At 47.2% G+C, this 18,865-nt stretch overlaps 1 long non-coding RNA gene across 1 annotated transcript in view; it reads left to right on the top strand.

The window, feature by feature from the left end:
• LOC142583084 (uncharacterized) overlaps window positions 1–17,221 on the top strand; it is a 33,927-nt gene extending 16,706 nt beyond the window's left edge. Inside the window, exon 2 of the long non-coding RNA XR_012828540.1 lies at window positions 12,246–17,221. This is a non-coding gene — a long non-coding RNA (uncharacterized LOC142583084). The remainder of the gene's footprint in view (window positions 1–12,245) is intronic.
• The last annotated feature ends 1,644 nt before the right edge of the window (window positions 17,222–18,865 follow it).

Here is an 18,865-nt window from a genome sequence, read left to right as displayed (position 1 = left end):
CTAATTTGCTGTCGCAATCGGGGCTTCGCCTTTCGGGCGGAACTACGAATGTTACTGTTTTTTTTTTCATAAGTGATTGACTGTGTGCTCTTATTCTTCTTACATGTGACTGTTGTATGCGTGAGCTATATCTTTAGTTTTGTGCATGTTTATCTGCTGGGGTTGACAGCACCGCGTTAGCGTCATCGAAAACCTTAAGGTAAAAATATATTTTTAGTCGATACAAATGCTTTGCGGTTTCAAAATGTACAGCAAGTTTACCTGTCCCAAGTAAGCTTAACTTCTCGGGGCTTATCTTCATTAGGTCGAATATATCCGTTTAAATCCAACCGCTGGCTTCTGGAAATCAGGCGAGAGAAACGAGCAGGTGACCAGGCCGGAGCTGCTGCTTCGATTTTCGAGTATCATCATAATCCAGGTCTGTTCAGAAGCTTGTTCAGCGTAACACATGATTTGACTTACCGCCGAGAGATCGACCTACTCGTCAGCTATGCGGCTATCGGAGCCATCGGCTATCGGAGCAAATCGGAGAATACCATGTATGTCGTTTTGCGTCTCTTGAGACACAACGAAAAACAGAAGAAGTGCAGTAATCTAAGGGTCTAGCGTGCCGTTCTGCATATCCGTGGCCTCAAATAACCGTCGCCTTTCATTGCTTGCGGGCGGGGACAGCATGACAGACGACGTGCAGGCACGCAAGTGTGCTCTGTTCTCCCACAGAAAGAACGAGCGAACGAGCGGCGTCTTAGTTGGCGCACCACCGGAAAGGTGGCGCAAGGCCTCATTAAAGCACTCTCTTATGTCCAGTGACAGCTGCGTAAAACTGCGGCGAAACAGTGGTTGAATGCTACGTTCAATGATGAAACAGTCCCAGAATTGGCGTTGAGCGTCCACAATGGAATTTTTGGAGTATTTTGAACTTTGGGAACTTTTCAACTTTTGAATGAAATAGAATACAAATACTCAAACCAAAGGGTTTTCGAGGGCCGCATATATTCCTGATCCTAAACGTGTAAAAAGAAACATGTCGAGGAAAGGTGGAGAATGTAATAGAAGGAACAGACTTATTTCCCTTAAGAATCACAGCTGTTCGGAATGTTGTTCTACTGAGCGTAGGACAGCAAGAACTGAAAGACTGTCACAGTTGCTTGTTGTAATAAAGGGGGCACTTGAATCGTCCAAGGGACAATATGCATTAATATCTATCTATCTATCTATCTATCTATCTATCTATCTATCTATCTATCTATCTATCTATCTATCTATCTATCTATCTATCTATCTATCTATCTATCTATCTATCTATCTATCTATCTATCTATCTATCTATCTATCTAATCTTTTCTTCTTTACCAAGCAGGCTTAGTAATCATAGTTAACTCCATTAAATCATACATTATAAGAAATTTGAAGGAATTGAATGACAAATTAGAAAAACGGGAGTATTCCATTGGTGTTAAAGATTTCACATATTCGCACACCCCGGCTGTATAGGCATTCTGCTGCCATGATGTTCGGAAGTTGGTGAAGAAACTGCCAACTTTAGCCTCATTATTTTTGTCAACAGGCAACCCTGTGCTCCTCCGAACTCGCTCGGCAGCGAGCATCACTATCGAAATAAAGGTTAGTTGTTTTGTTCACTTCAAACAAAGCAGGCTGTTCTTTCTGACCTGCCATAATTTCCTCAATATTTGGTGCCGAAACCCGGGTGAAACGACCGAACTTACCATTGAGGCAACGAGGTCAACAGACGTGGACAGCAGACCGTGCTCGGGGAAAACCAGCAATGATCCTCGGGCACAAAACGATCGACGAGGCGCGCCTTCCACAAGGTCTAGGGACGCCAAACCCAGCCGAAACGGACACCACGACTCAAGCCCCATAGCGGTAAGCGAACTGTTAACACTGATGCCATGATGGAATGGCTGAAACTGAAAAGAAGTGTTTTGAGAACTCAAGTGACTAAACTGATTTCTGAAGCTGACCTATTCTTGGAGAGCCACGCATACAAAGGAGCTCATAATGTCTTGTCTGCGAGGCTTAGCGCCCTCCAAATACAGCTAAACGAGGTGGACGCAGCCATCGAGCATTTAGTGCAAGACGAAGCTGCATAGCAACATTATGTACGGGTCATATAATACAACGACCGTATCGACGCACACATGGCAAAACTCCGCCAGGAAGCAGAAGAAGGCCTGTGAACAAAACAAGCAGAAATGGCGGCGACGCGGGCGCAGACCGACGGCCCTCCGGCGGGGACAAAGTCCAAAATGAAACTGCTGAAGCTCGAGTTACAACGATTTAGCGTCGCCGCCACGGAGTGGCAGTCCTTCTGGCAGCAGTTAGAGCAAGCGATGCACGGAAACGACGGCCTCTCCAACGCCGAGAAGTTTCTGTACTGGCGATCGGTGCTTTCGGGAAAAGCCGAAGGGGCCATTGCCGGCTTTCAAGTGAGTGAGGCAAATTAAATCAATGTCCTCGAACTTCTAATAGAGCGCTTCCGAGCGCTTCCAAGAACACCTGACTCAGTTACTCGACTTGCCACCGGTACGGAACGAAAAGAAGCACATCGGCCTACGTCGACTCTGTGACCACCTGCAACGCAATATTGCTGGTCTCCCGGCGCTCGTAGTCAAAACGGTCAGTTACGGTGCCCTGCTCTTCTCGGCACTCTGTCAACCGATGTTGTTGTCGGATACCATAAAGGACTTCCCGCTGTAAGCAGCAATGACGGGATCAGCATCAAGAGTTTGCAAGCTTTTCTGAAAACAGAAGTAGAGCCGGGGAAAGGCACTGCCACCTGGTAATCTCGAAGCCGGAGGATCGAGATTAACATCGACACAAAGAAGACAGCAGACCTCAAAAAGGGTCGGCAGCTTTTCTTTTTTTCTGTGTGTAATTCGAAGCAGTCCGATCCGTGCGCATTCCGTGCTGCAAGAAATCATGTGGCTCGCGAGTGTCAGGCGCAGATCTCATTCGATGAAGAGAAGCAAAGGCTCACTGCGGCTGGACGGTGCTTCCGATCCTGCATAAAAGAGCACATTTCAAGGGAATGCCGCAACAAAAGAATAAAGTGCAAGAAATGTGGCAGAGGACATCTGACTCAGATGTGTGACCCCACATGGAAGCCACCCGAGAACAAAGCCACAGAGTTGCATTCTTCAGCAGAAAAGAAATCTTAAAAGGTACCAACTGGGCTGCTCCAAACCGCTCAAGTATGGGCAGAGGGACGGAGAAGAGCGCTCACCCGTCTCCTCTTTGACGGAGGCAGCCAACGAAGCTTTGTCACTAAAAACCTTTCACGTGAGCTGCAACTAGAGGTCGTAGGTGAAGAGGACATCATAATCTACTCACTTGGAGGAGCAAGAAACATTATCAAAGAGAAGCGCAGAAGGGTAAAAATTTTGGCTAAGTCAATACGACCGAGCACTTTATCGAAGCTCTGGAAATACCAGAGATCTGCTCTGATCGGCTTCATGTTCCTGAGGACATCCTAAAGAAGTGTCCAAGTGGACATGGATGAACTGGCAGACGCAGTGGCGTAGCTAGGTCGTCTGGCACCCGGGGCCCTTAGATCTTCTGTCACCCCCCCCCCCCGGGTGTAGTCGAGCAAGGCGAGGATATCGACAATTTTCGGGTGTCTTCAGACGTATGTGACAACCCCCCCCCCCTACTGGCCCCGTGCACCCGGGGCCCATGCCCTCCCCACCTCCCCTTTGCTACGCCACTGGGCAGACGTGACTGTGGCACCAGCCCATTTGACGATAAGCGCGATTGACATCCTTATTGGGGTGGACTATTACTGGACTTCCCTGTGTGGTGAAGTCAAGAAGCTGAAAGGCGCACTAGTTGCGTTAAAGACCGAATTTGGTTGGACCCTGCAAGGAGCGATTCCCAGCAGTCGCTCAGCTGCCTGCTGCTCAACCGTGGCAGTACTTCGTCCCGGAGTGTTCGCCGACACAACCAGCTTGTTTAAGGAGCTTAAATTGTTTTGGGAACTTGAGAGCATTGGAATTATTGACTCATGTGTTCATACGAACGAAGAAAGCAAAGAAGTCATGAGCACATTTTCGGCATCGGTAGAAAAAATGCACAAGCGCTATGAGGAAGCACTGCCCTGGAAACCCCTGAACATGCAACTCGCCGACAACAAAGCTGTTGCAAACAAACGCTTGTAACCTCATGAAGAAGCTAATAAAAGATGGGACGATCCAGATCAAGTATGACGAGGCTATCCGTCAGTACCCGGAACAAGGGTTCCCGAAACGACTTCCATCGGAACAAATCAACAACGACGCAAGCAGAGGATACTACATACCTCATCGTGCTGTATTTAGACTTAAGAGCATTTCGACCAAGCTTAGAGACCCGCCGTGGTTGCTCAGTGGCTATGGTGTTGGGCTGCTGAGCACGAGGTCGCGGGATCGAATCCCGGCCACGGCGGCCGCATTTCGATGGGGGCGAAATGCGAAAACACCCGTGTACTTAGATTTAGGTGCACGTTAAAGAACCCCAGGTGGTCAAAATTTCCGGAGTCCTCCACTACGGCGTGCCTCATAATCAGAAAGTGGTTTTGGCACGTAAAACCCCAAATATTATTATTATTATTATTATTATTATTACCAAGCTTAGAGGCGTATTTTACGCATCTTCTCTCGATGCAGGTTGTATATCTCTCAACGAATCCCTAGAACCAGGACCGAACTTTAGTCCAGATTTGCTTAAGGTGTTGCTGAACTACAGAATTCATCGTATTGGATTAATTGCGTACTTTGAAAAAGCATTTCTGCAAATTTCAGTACAGTCGGCGGATCGCGATGCCCTCTGATTCTTCTGGTACGGACATGTTCCACCGGATGAAGGCCTAGAACCTCCTATTGAGTCTGGAGAATGACACGCGTCTTTTCTTTTTTGGCATGACAAGTAGTCCATTTCTCCTCGAAGCCACCATATGTCCACGGCAGGAAATTATCCAGAAATAAGAAAAACTATCAGCGAGAGCCTTTACATGGACGACCTCATAATAGGAGCAAACACAGTGGAGGAGGCTACATTATTTCTACTGAGGGCCACTATAGTACCATGAATCGAGCAAGCATGACACTGTGCAAGAAGAACTCAAACTTCAAGAAGCTGCAACAGCTGTTCAACGACGAAGGAGCCGGAGGCGCCCTTGGCTACGTGGAATGTCCAACAAGTGTCTCACAGGTCCTCGGACTTGTATGCAATAAGGACACAGATCATGTAGCATTTTCCATGGAGGCCATCTTAGATTTTCTAGACTGAAACAGCAGCACAAAACGATTCATCCTTCAGGCATCGGCTCGTATATATGATCCACTTGGTCTCATTCCTTCGGTCACAGTGACAACCAAGTTGATATACTTGGTGGGACACTGTGGGAATTGGACATTGAGTAGGGCGACCCTTTGGGGGGGATGGGGGTCTGAAGAAGTCAAAGCAGCTTAAACTCAATGGCACACTCAGCTACACCATTTAACGGACGTTAACAGTGCCAAGACGAAATGGTAGCTTACCCAACGGTAGCTGGAAGGAAGTACACATCTTCACAGATGCTAGTCTCAAAGCTTACGGCCCAGTTATATATTTGCGCATCTCTGGGGTCAAGGAAGCAAAGGTTACTTGGTCCTCTCAAAGTCCTGAGTAGCACCGATTAATAGAATTTCTCTTCCAAGACTGGAATTGATGGGCATGGTGACAGGAGCTCGACTGAGGGAATATATGAAGCGGTCACTGAACCTTCCAAAAGCCAAATAGTATCTCTGGACAGTCTCATCTATTGCGCTGCATTAGGTGCGAGGTCCCGCACACTAATGGAAACCTTTTTTCGCCAAGAAAATTCAGCAGCGAACGGATCCAGACATTTGGAATCACTGTCCTGGTATCGAAAATCCCGTCGACCTTTCCACGAGGGGTGTCACACCTCAGGCACTCAAGTTGAGCTCAGTTTCGTGGAATGAACCTGCTTGGCTTTCGCAGCCATCTACTTGCTGGCCAACTCATGAAGGCATCGCTGACACGACCATCACAGAGGAGGAAAGAAGGACACTTAGAGTTCACAATGTAATAGTAATGGAATCTGTCTTGCTTCTGCAAAAATATAGCTCCCTCTCTAGACTGGTTTGAGTGACAGCCTGAATTTAACAATTTTTTCACAACGCCAGGCACCCCAACCAGAAATACGAGGGACCTCTTACGACAGAGCAAGTTCAAAATGCACACACTTGTTTGCTTCTTCAAGCACAATTCTAGGCCGTCCAAGAGGCGCTCAACGTCTTCGCCACTCAACACACATGCCAAGCGATTCCCTAATACGTGATCTCAGCGTCATTTGAGACGACGATGGTGTGCTGAGAAGGGGGGGGGGGGAAGGCTCAATGCAGCCGAGTTGTCTTACAACGACATATCTTCACAGAGCTAACTATCAGCGCAACACACCGTCGTCTCCTGCATGCTGGCGCACTGGAGACTCTTACTGAACTGAGGGAACATTACTGGGTCGTGCGGGGAAGGCAAATGGTGAAAACGGTACTTATTAAATGTGCGACTTGCAATCGTTTTAACAGCCGAGCTACTACTGAGACAGTCGCTCCTCTGCCTCGTAAGAGCGTGACACAAGCTCCACCCTTTGATGTTACGGGTGTAGACTTTGCTGGGCCACTGAACACAAAGGATCAAGAAAATTATCGGAAGTATTACAGCGTAATTTTCACGTGTGCAGTGACTCGCGCAATACACCTTGAACTGATGACCGACATGTCAACCTCAATCTTCCTGATGGCGTTCCGATGATTTATCTCGAGTAGAGGAGTTTGTCGAGTCAACTTTTCTGACAACGCAAGGACGTTCCAGCGCTCTTCAAAGACGTAAGGTGACTGTGGACAACAATAAGAGGAGAAGAAATTCACAACTTCTTCACAAGCCACCAGATCCTCTGGAAGTTTATAGCTGAGGAAGCTGCTTGGTAGAGAGGATTCTGTAGAAGGATGGTTCGGTCTGCAAAAACATTGAAAAGGTCTTGGGAAACAGCTACTGCAACTTCGAGGAGCTCACGACAATTCTAATTGAAATCGAAGCTCTCGTCAACTCTCGACCCTTGACCTACGTCTACACGGAGAAGAACAAGCCCGAACCTCTAGGACGACCACACTTTCTAGTGGGAAAGCGACTGACCACTCTTCCTGACAGCGATACCGCTGCATAGGTGGCTCAGTCCCCTGGTCAACTCATTTGTCGCTGGCGCTGCCAACAAAGGATGGTCGACTAATTTTGCCATAGCTGGCAAAAGGAGTACCTGACGAGTCTCCGATCAGCACATTTCGCTGTGCCGAATTAGTCAAGCGTAATGAAGAAAAGAACTCTCGTTTTAGTCCATGAACACTGTCCACCGAAGCAACTCTGGAAAACTGGATAAGTGGCAGTTCTGCACACTTGTTTTATTTTAGCTCGGCTAGGACGTATACGCGCATTGTTTTCTGGTTTATTCACTTGTGTACTACCTCACATAATCTTGATACAAAATCATTTTAAGTATGGTCGACATTACATAAAACCCTATATTTGGTCACCGACCCTGTAATTCAACAAGATTGTTTTTCGAATTAATTTTTTTTACGATTGTCTGATAATTAGGAAAATTTTAAGGCCCCTTCCGGATTAGCGAAATCTGCCGGCCACGACCCACTTGCTTAAAAAATCTAGTGGTTAGGATAGGCAGTAAATTGCCGAAGGACTGGCGCCGTCGTTTTCCACAAGGTACTGTTGTGGCAAATGTCTTGTGACCTGTACAAATATAGTATTTGCTAAAGATATGTAAAGAACCTCAAGTGTGATAAAATTAAAAACAAATAAGTCTGTGAACTGCTTCGAACTGAAATCAACAGCAGCGCAAGGAAAATGAAAGCTTCTGGTAGAGTCACTCTGCAAGCAAAGCTTCCATTGAAGTTGTCTGTTTCGCCACCTCTTGGTTGCGACGCTAACAGCGTCAGAGGAACGGCTGAGTAAGCCCAATGCCCTCTTCTAGTACACTGTAACAACGGGCATCAGTATCGAAATAAAGTTCAGTTGTTTTGCTCACCTCAAACGAAGCAGTCGGTTCTTTTTAGACCTGCCACAATTTCCTCAGTTGGTTCGGTGTTACCGTCAATTTCAGTGTCAGGCAAGAAGTAGGGCGACTTCTAGTGGTGAGAACTTTCTCGAAGGGGAAGATTGAATCTTCGTGCACGTCTTTATGAGTTACTTGGCGGAGAATATCGTTCAAATCGGCCAACACCGGAGCAAGACGCTTCAGCGAATGCGCATATGCGAACTCTTAGTAAGCAAACATGCGCAAAGAACATCTTCGGTTAAGAGCGATCTGCTAAGGGTTACACAGGCATTTTCAAATTCAATTGAAACGCTCGGGAAACTTTGTTTATCAATAATGTGCTTTAGGATGCGACCCAGCATGATTGCCAGAACCAGGTTACTTCTGCTCGCAAATTGCGAGTGGAGCTTGACGGGCTTGACGGTTGGCACAGGCTCCATCATGTTCTCCGTAAACACACACTTTGCTTCTCTTTGCACAACTCCTGCCAAAAAAAAGTATACGTTAGCGAAATTCTCAACTCGGAGAAGTTGACATCTGCTGAGGAATATCTGTTGTTGCCTTTCAATACATCTCGTAACTGAAGAGCTCCGCGGGCTCTGGGCGAAGCCACTTGCCGACCGCTGGCAGGGTTCCTAATTTCTTCGTTCATACATACATGTCACACTAAACCACAAGCATAAGGTCGTGCGGCAGCTTCTGGCCAACCTGGCCAAGCGACAGTGGTTGGTGTTCATCATTGGTATCCCTGAATTCGCCCCGACTGACTCGCGCCGTTCGGTGACGAGGGTATTTTTGAAAGTTTCTCATAACCTTCTGATTGGAAAGCAGGGCCGGGATTACGTAATAGTTCTTCGTTTATGCCGATGTAATTTCCTTTTGCGCTTCGTCAGTGGTGAGAGCGGTGCTCCACCTTGATTATCAATGGGATCAGCCGACGGTGAATGTAGGATGGTAAGAGTGGCATGGAATGGAGGGAAAGGAATCACCACAAAATACTTGTCAATATGAAATCTTTGAGAAACGCAATTCCTGGGACTTGTAAATATGTCTTGTGTTTTAACAGGCACGCGATTTGAGCGTTTTCTTTTTCCTGCTGTCAATACCTTGAACTTCTTTTGTGTGTGTCAAGCTCATTTTATTTCCAAACCCATCCTTGATTGGCCTTTATAGCGCCCACCTGTGAGATTTGTTCTCTTGAAGCGCATATTACGCATGCCTTTAAGTGAGATATTTGACTGCGCAACCTGTCACGGACTCGTTAACCTCCGTGACACTGAGGAGAAAAACACGATTAGTGGGTCATGTCAACGCCTTTCATGATGCTGAATCTTCTTAATGGAACTTTTTTCTTTGTGGGTAATGCGTGCCCCAGCGCCAGTAACACGCGCCGTGTGCGCTGGCGAGGAAGCACGTCGCGACGCGTATAACAAGGACTAAGCAGGAAGTTTCCAGCAGCTTTGTTTCACCCAGAGTGGGGTCGTGAACTAGAAGCTTGCGTTGACATAGTTGTCTCCTCTCACCGAGGTTTAATGAAATTTAAGCGCAGCCCTTAATTTTCATCTTTTTCGCGCGTGAGTTCAGCGATACTTAAAGGCAAACTAAACGTTATAAAAGGCTGGTTTTTTTGCTATCACGCTCGTGTTGATTTGACACATGTTAATTGATCATAAAATGTGCGCCTGTGCTTTACAACGCTATAACTTAGAGTGATAACTCTCTTATTGTTTGTATTTGCTTTTTTCTTTGTTTTAGCTTTTCGGTTTGCTTATGTGAGATCGCTGGAATAAGAGGAGTATGTAGGGGATGTGAGATTCTGAATAAACATATGCTTTAAAGTCAGCACCTGTTAGGTCTTTTTCCTTTCTTAGTCTACGTCTTTGTCGTGCACTGTTTACCCGTCACCATGCAACTTTACCAGCCCGCCCAATTTGCCGAACTTGTCGCATTAAAGGAATTTATTAACCTGAATTAAATTGATGAATTTATTCGTTTAGATGTACATTATCGTTTAATGTGTACCAATGCATGACTCTGCTGAATGAATGAAAAACTTTATTTTCACAAAGAAGGTATACCGGCGAAGGTGGAGCCCTCAGTCCAGGGCCCCAGTGGCCTTTGCCATCTTGCTAGCTCTGTCGATCAGCTTGAGCTGTTCTTCAGGCTTCGAGCAGGATAGCGCAGCCTCCCACTGCTCCGGTGTTGGTGTTTTGTGTACTGGCGCTATCTTTGGCTTTTGGCAGGCCCATGTAACGTGGTAAAGCGTTGCGTGTTCACCGCATAGCGGGCATTTATTGTCGTATGTTGACGGATAGATTTTGCTAAGTACTTAATTACCACCGAAGGTGCCGCTGCTGCTACCTAATATTAATATAGCGCGTCAAAGCGGTAGAGTTGATGTGATCCCCACGTGATCTTCCTCTCTGCCGCTCTCTGGGAATCAGCAAGTGCTGACGCCACATGAGAACTACCACAATCCAAAATAGGTGGCGCCATTCTCATTTCTAATTTTCGTCATTTTCTCGCTTGCGAAAACCTCCGTTCTCGCTACTAATGACAAACTCGTTATTACAAAGGCTAATCTAAAATCTAGCTCAACCTGATATTTTCGTTTATTGTCTCTAACATCCTGTTTATATAGTCACTTACGTAGTCGTGTTTAGGAATTCACAGCGCTGCATGAGCAGTATTAGTTACACAAAAATATGGAGAGTCATGTACATAAATTCGTCCACACTTATAGGAAACAGTTTATTAGTATTCAAACCAGCGTTTCTTTAACATTGCTCCAACCAAATTAGAAAAATGTGCTTTGTATACGACGCTTACCGCAGATACATCTTCTACAGAGAGATTAGCCGTCTGGATAAGCTTAGTTTATGCTACTGTTAGCGCCTGAATACAACTATGGTAAATACTAATGAATCTACAGTGTCGCCCACTTAACGAGAACGACGTACAAGATAGTCATCCTCAGTTGGAGAACAAACGAGAATATCGTTGACACATGAATACTCCGCAGTTGTGGACCGTTACTATTGCACCTGGCGTCACGCATGTTAATCCGAGTAATAAATTGTTCACGTACAGCTCCAAGCACGTGTCAGGCGCGCAGGAGTGGAGCGCTCTTCTTTTCTATGGTTCGAGACTTGTTTTGAGCATGCACTGACAGACAGGTGGGTTTCCGCTCAATGGGAATCATCCAATGCTGACGCCACGAGAGAAGTACCGCAATTCAAAAAAAAAAAAAAAAATAGGTGGTGCCATTCTCATTTTCCATTTCCATTTTCCATCGATCGTCTTACACGTTTTCCTGTTATCGATAACACCGTGCACTCTGTGCCATACGAGCACGATTATGCAACGTGCAGACACGCCCCATCGCCTCGCGTGTGCTATTTACTTGCTGCAGCGGCTGTCGTCACTGCTCAGAAGGCCTAGCAGTGGCTTGCTTTTAAGGCACCGCTTGCCGAGAAGAGAATTGTCTCGGGCCAATACCCTCCATTAGACGACGCAAAAGCATTACGCGATTCTGCGCTGCTTCTATACACGAAACGGGGGCCGATGTCGCAAAGCTTTTCATGAATTCCCAAGTGCAGTTTGGCAATACTGGCCAGCCACCTTCGGTAATGGGATGCCCAACATGTCGACGGCATCTCCTCTTACGAAATAATTCTTGCGCAAGAAGAATTTTGTGAATATAGGCCCCCAATTTTCAGTTCGAAGCCCGTGTGACACGAGCGCCCTGTTGACAGCTCAGTTAATTCAATGTTGTTTTCAGCTGCCGAGAACTTACAGAGGCGCAGTTCTCGTGCGGAATAATGGGCCTCTTTTTTTGTTTTCTTTTGCTGGCGTTGATGCCGTCACTTCGAGAAATCGAGACATAGCTGCTTGACTTTACAATAAACGTTTGAATGACCACACTAAACAGCCCGTTATGAGCATTATCTAATCGAGCTAGGACAGCATGGTAATCAAGAACATTGAAATGATGCTATCAAATCATGCGTGGTAGTAATGTGAGCAACGCGCACTTTTCAAAATAAATTAAAAAAGAAGCGCATGCATAAAATTTACATGTTTAACAGAAAACAGTCGCACTTACGCCGACACTCCTTTTTTTTTTCTTTCTTTTCAGATACAGCAAGCGCCGGTCACCTGCCTTGCGGATTTTCCCCCCTTTTTTTTACAGGAGCCCAACATCAGTGTCACTTCATTTGTCAACGCCACTAATAGCCCGTGTCTCCGTCTACAAGCTATGACGCCGTGTTCGTGTTTTGGTCGCAGGCTTTTTAACCCCGACAGAAGTTTTAATCCCAACAAGACGCACCTGCACGCCGACATCCCTGAATTTGAGCCCGCCACCTAAATTACCACTGAGATACCAGATAGGCTTCAGTGACTGCAGGCTGAAGCATTACTGGAGGCTAACAGCGGTTTCTAATAGCGTTGTTACATACTTCTGTGGCCGCGTGGGTGCATAGGAGTAACTGAAGGCTTTCAACTATTTTGACGAAAAAGTACCTTCCTCCTGCCACCCCCTTTCATGTTTGCTGATCTTCGCTGCTCTGAATTTACTATAAAATTATATTTTACCCTCAACATATGGCAACTAAGTGTTCCACAAGAAGGCCAACGTGACCTGACTAAACGCTGTAGGGGTGTGCAGAAGTAAGCCTTTATAGACTTCAGAAGTCATGACTACAATGAAGGAGTCGTTGTTATTGTTATGTATAATGAGGAGGTCTTACCACCGTGACGGGAATTTGCACTTCAGTCCAAGTCCACATCTCATTGAACCATCAATCGTTTATTGTACTCATATGCCGAGCCTGCTTATTATGTGTGGCGACGTGGAACTAAATCCCGGTCCTCCAAAACCGGATGTGACAAAGACTAACGCTGAGGTATTGGCCGCAATTGAATCTCTCGCTAGCAGCCTAGAATTGCGTCATGCACAGCTGATGTCGACGCTCGACGTAGTCATGGCAAGTCAAAGAAACCTCGAGAATCAAGTATCCGCCATCAGCTCCAGATTGGCAGCCGTCGAAATGAAGGTGAACGCACGCGAAGGGGTTCGTGATCATCTTGAAGGTGACCGCCCCGCTTCCGATGACACGTTCAGAAGAGAAAACCGAGCGCCCCAGCGGCAATTCGATGATCAAGAGGATAGGTTTCGCAGGGACAACTTGATTATCTATGGTGTTGGGGACAGCTCGACCGAAACGTGGTCGCAGACTGAGCAGAAGGTGCGATCTCTTCTTTCGGACCATTTGTCCATTCAACTTTCTCAGAAAGATATCTTGCGGGCACGTAGAATAGGTACTTTTGTTGACAACAGATCTCGCCTGATCGTCGTTAAGTTTTCTTCACTTGACGTCAGAACCAGTATTCTCTCGCAGAGATCAAAACTCAAAGGCACTGGAATCAACCTGCAAGAGGACTTCTCCAAGCCTATAAGGCAGGCACGAAAGAAGCTTTTCGATTTTGGCAAAGCCAGTGGACAGCCTTTCAATTTACATTACAACAAACTTTACACCAACGGGAAATGTTACGTGTACTGCGCTGAAGCAGACACCGTACGTGAAGTGGAGCCGCATAGAGCAGCTGTCAGCGCTGCTGAAACAGTAACGCCTTCAACTGTAACCACTGAGCGCGCCATAACAGCACCAGCAAGAGACTACACTATTCTATTCACAAACATAAGGAGCGTCTTCAACAAACGTCACGCACTATCGTCCTTAATTGACACCTGCTTGGCAGATGCGGTCGTGCTAACGGAAACGTGGCTGTCGGAAAAAGTAGACAACTGCGACCTGTTCATGTGCGAGAAGAACTACACCGTCTACAGACATGACCGCTGCGGGCGCTCTGGCGGAGGAATACTGACGGCCGTGTCTCGCGACATTACCTCTTTCGAGGTTCCAATTCCATCTCCCCTTGAATTTCTTTGCACCTGCATTCGCGTAAATGAAAAGGAGGCGATATTTTGCGTCTGTTACCGAGCGCCCAGCGCAGCCACGTCTTTTTGTGACGACCTGTACGATTGTCTCACCAAAGTTGTGGGTAGGTATCCCAAGGCTCCAATTTTTCTTCTGGGGGACTTCAACTTTCCTGGCATCTTGTGGGACGATCCGTGTCCCATTGTGACTTCAGGTTCGTCGGAGTGCTTGACCTTCGTCGACATGTGCGCAGCGTTTAATCTTTGCCAGCTCGTAAAAGAACCCACTCGCGTCACGGCGTCGTCGGCGAACGTGCTGGATCTGGTATTGACCACTGCGCCTGCGTCCGTTTCGTCCCTGACTTTACTACCGGGACTAAGTGACCACGCCGTCATCCATTTCACTATCTCGCCGCCTTAATTTTTCGGTTGGCGCAGTGCATGCTGATGTAAACTTCTACCAAGTCTATTTTTGTTGCCATCACTGAGGTCCATGCCACGCCTATACTGAGGGACTGCCACCCATCCCAATTTCTTGGAGTGCGTTTGTCTCGCATAGCTCCACCTTTCAAAGGTAAGCTTTCTTTGTCTCTTCCCTCAATCTTTTGGACGCTGGCTGCTGGATTTGGGTTGAACAGTGGACGCAAGCCCGTTCGTTACCTGCTACCAACTTGCCAACTATACCACAACAGAATCAGCCGAGTGGTTCAGTTGTAATGCATCAAAACACGTCACCAACAACTGGGGACCAGAGCATGCATTGAGTGTGGTAGAGACAGAGTTGCGAAAGAAGCGCCCAGTGGAACGAGAACATTTTCGTTATGTTGCGAAGCATGGATGCAGAACGCGGGCGTGTGCTGACTCGCAAACATGAGACAAGAAAACGACGCTTGGCGGCCATGATCAGCAAGAAGCCTAATGGACATTACAGCCGGAAGCTGAAAGTGGAACATTGACACGTGGCGACCATGGATATCGTAGTGAGTATCGTTTCTCTCTCTCAGCTTCATTCTGTATACACTCGGGTCAGTAATCTCTGACTACAACAGCCACGACGACGAGACGACTCCGTTGGTGTTCACCAGAGACTTTACCGCCTTCATACGAAAACCGGAAAGCCGGTAGTGACCATCCTCCATCTAAGACGTCTTCGCTGCACGTGTTGTCATCTGTCACCCTAGCCCTTCACCACTGCCCACGAAGAAAACAGGTGGCACGATTAACCACCTGATTGCTAAGGGCTTCGATACGTTGTTACATCTCGTGCTTCTCGACGCATGTGCTGCTTCTCAGCGTTGTGTCAGTAGTACCAACAAGAAGATAGCACAGAACAATGGTTTGGTCTGTGCATGGCGTCCATTACACGTCGCCCGTGCAATTGTGTGAAATGGTGCAAGTCGAAGTCGCATCGGCGATCACGAACACTGGAACTTCTATAGACGATGCATAACGTGAAGAAACTCTTCTAAGTGGTGGTGTAATGGGCAGTGCAAAAGACTAACGAACACATGCGTTTGCATCTAAGAAACTTAGTGTTAATAAACAACGTTGAAACGGACACCGCATCTAGATCGAAACATTTGCATCATTACGTTATATTTCCACAATATATGTACCGTCTGTTATATCTGCATTTAATATGCCATGTGTCCCACGTAGCTTGCGCCAAAACTTAAAGATATTTAAGTACCACCTAGCTAGACAGAACCAACGTAATGTTAATTATTTGTCGTTGCTTGGAGCAAGTCTGACTATTTCTTGTATTTGCCTAATTGCATAACTAGTTATTATTATTTTATAATAATAATAACTAGTTATTATTAGTTGTTATCAAGTGCTCAAATATATATTCAGAGCAAAAGTGTAAATGAGAAAATTGTAGACCATTCTGAAAAAGTCGCAGTTTCGCGCGAAAGCCGAAGCATCGATTGCAATTGTAAATTAGTAGAAAGCTACATAAAGTAAGGATAGTAGTTTTATCAGCCGTATAACCTTGTAAACATTCGCTGGTAACTAAATTATCAAACCTGGTGTCACGCGCGCACAGGCAAACAGGAAGACATCTCACTTGATGACCGCGGATATCGCATCAAAGCGCGACAGCAGCGGCGAGCGAAGTGACCTTCGTGCTGCGTATCGCTTCGACGCAAACTGAGCGGCGAGAACACAGCGCATACGCAGCTATGAGCCATAGGTGCATCTAGACTCTGCCCCATCGCAAGTCACCTTTACGATAGAACCCGCGCGGCCACGCCATATGCGGTTGCCGCCGGGGTAGAACCCTCTCTCCGGTGCCTTGCGCGCGACCGAAGACGGTGCGCTTCCTCCCCGTCTTCCTTCCTTGCGCTTGCGAGATTGAACCACCATCGTCAGCTCACTCGCACATGCTTTCACGCGCACATACAGTATACGGCGCGCGGCGACGATGTTATCGCCCTTGGACTTTATGCGGAACATCACGGCGACATCGACGCTCACGGCGAAGGCAAGAATGCGCCTGGAGTGCCCATATAATTGCTATCGCAATAAAATTCCCGATCCGGCTTTCTGTTCTTCGATACGTGCGACATAAAAGTTTATTCCAAGCCTGAAAGAAAATACGCAACATATGAAGAAGTGCCGCGCGAGTTACGTAAAACCTTTTTTTTTGTATTTCGAGAACTTTAGGAACAGGTTACGTGGAACACCCAGTATGTTCAGTACGTTTTATGTATGTGTTACACGTGCAATGGTATTAGAGTTATATGAAAGAGTGCATAGCAGTATAAGTGTAAAACCCTAAATCATGTGACAGGGAGCAGCCTGCACCCCATTCATGCACCAAGACTTTTATTTACGCGCAAGAGTACATGCTCCGTCTGTAAAATATGCGTTTTTGTGTTTGTCCTCAAGAGGGAAGCGAGTGCCGGAGGAGGAAAGCACCTGGAGGCGGAGGTGAGAATCACGCGCTTGTGCCAGGTCGCACCATCGAGATCAATTTAGCATGCGAGACTGCGTTCGTGCCCTTTCTGTTTGTGCTCCGACGCCGCGGTGCTCCTGTGCATGAGCCTCAGGTCGGGCTGGTCTTGATACGATGAGTACGAGCGGCGGCAGCAGCCATTGAAGCATTGTACTAAGGGCCCCAACCACATCAATCTTTTCACTGTACAATAAAGTTTCTTTTTCATCTTCTTCTTCGCTGTGCATATTCGCGGCGTCTCTTCTTCGCATGTGTTGTAATATGCGCTCGGCAAAGCAACGCCACCTAGAAGAAAGTCTAGGTGGCGTTGTATGAAGCGGAGAAGCATCGCGGAGGAGGAGGGTAGGCGGAGGCGCGCTGGGTTGATCTCCTCTGGCAGTTGCTACGGGTTCTGTGTGCGCTATGGGCCTACTGGGTTCGTCTCGTGATAGAGAGGCCGAGCGCCGAGCGAGGACAGAGCAGCGACGCAAGCGCCGGCAGGCCGAGCGCGAGTCAACCGACCCCGAAGTCGTCGCCAAGCACCAGGCCCTAGCTGAACAAGTGCGGCAAAAGGCGTGGGCTTGGCGTGCCCAGGAGGCTCCCCAGGCTTGCCACAATGCAAACATCCTACGCGCAATGCACAAAAAGGGAATAGCACCCATACGCTTGCGCGTAACCCGCGTGAAACGTCGCTGTAATTTTTTAAAGCGAAGCTTTCTTTGCATCTTCCTTCGACTTTCCCACTGCTGCTACTGTTGCTGCTGCTGTCTGGCACACCGAATCGAGGGGTGGTACATAGCGTGTGTAAGTATGACAGGAGCGAGGCAGGGAGGAAAGACGACGCGAGAAACTAGTTTGTACTGTTGCACCGCGTCGAATGTGCACAATGCCCTCTGGAGCTCCCTGGGCGTCGCCGCAGTAGCCTCTTGACAGCTGTAATTATCCGTTGTGGAAAGTTTTGCGCACACTGAACGAAGACAACAAGAAAAGAACACAAAGACCAGCGCATATTGACAACTGAATTTTTATTCCTTCCTAAAAACAGCTCATATATATCCTCGAGACCCATCACATGATCACCATGCATGGGCATCAGATCAACCGTTCCTGATAGCGTTTGATTACTGTTCACGATAACAACTATCATAAATTGCATCATAATCGACATACTATCGTCTAATATTGAGCAAGTTAATTTCACTATCATACAAAGCGACAGACGGATGGCTACCACATGCTCCCTGGGAGTTGTTATGAGGAACGGTTATGATGTTGTCATGAGACAGAGAATGGGTAGAACCGACGCAGTAGAGAAACGAGTGAATCACTGCCTTGCCACTCTTCGCTCGCAGTACCCATTCAAAGGGGGGGAGGGGGTATATAAGGAAAAGGTAACGTGAGAAGGCAAGGAAACGCTACTACCAAGACACGGCAGCGGTTGCGGGGAAACTGGATGAAGTTAAGTTCAAGGTATGGTACAGTACATTTCTGCTATTTCTCAAAAATAAACACCATGCAAATTCGTCAAGCGGGCAACTGACACACGACGCGCAGATGCAAAGCTGTAAAAAATCACCGTAGGGTCTAGGCGACATACGGAAGCGATAGCACGTCAAATCAGCACTTCTGTGGCCGCCGCATTGCTTGAGGTTGCGGATTTGATCCCGGCCGCGGCAGCCGCATTTCGACGCCGGCGATGTAAAAACATCCACGTGCATTTAGATTTTGGGAAACGTTAAAGAACACCACCATGTCAAAATTTATCCGGAGTCCGCCATTACGGCGTGCCTCATAATCAGATTACGCACAGCCCCATACAGCACGTACAGTACAGCACGTGCAGCCCCGTAATCCAATTCAAGTTTAAGATTTCTGCCAA

The sequence above is a fragment of the Dermacentor variabilis genome, chromosome 5 (genome assembly GCF_050947875.1).
Source record: "Dermacentor variabilis isolate Ectoservices chromosome 5, ASM5094787v1, whole genome shotgun sequence".
NCBI classification, from domain to species: domain Eukaryota; kingdom Metazoa; phylum Arthropoda; class Arachnida; order Ixodida; family Ixodidae; genus Dermacentor; species Dermacentor variabilis.
The sequence above is the reverse complement of the archived record's forward strand: the minus strand, read 5'-3'. Positions and strand labels throughout refer to the sequence as shown.